We start from the raw sequence: 320 nt of genomic DNA on the forward strand, positions 1-320 counted from the left end.
GGGGGGGGGGGGGGCGCGCTCTGAGAGCCCCCATACCCCAAACATTTCACCCCGGTTGATCAACACTAGAGGCTAAACTCAAGCGCATTACACCAGTGATACCAACGAAGCATATTTTTTCCTGGAAAACGTACGCGTTAAAACGAGAAAAGGCACGTTTTGACGGCACGCGCCTAACTTTTCGGCCTGAAATACTTCCACAAGGTGACTCGGGGGCGGGAAGCTCTCAGGAACGGGGCTGGTCCCCCCCCCCTCCCCGCCCAGCCCCAGGGCCCCGCTCCTCACAGGCAAAGTTAGTCAGCGATAACCGAGGTGGAGGG

The sequence above is a fragment of the Pygoscelis adeliae genome, unplaced genomic scaffold (assembly GCF_000699105.1).
Source record: "Pygoscelis adeliae isolate BGI_AS28 unplaced genomic scaffold, ASM69910v1 Scaffold176, whole genome shotgun sequence".
Lineage (NCBI taxonomy): Eukaryota > Metazoa > Chordata > Aves > Sphenisciformes > Spheniscidae > Pygoscelis > Pygoscelis adeliae.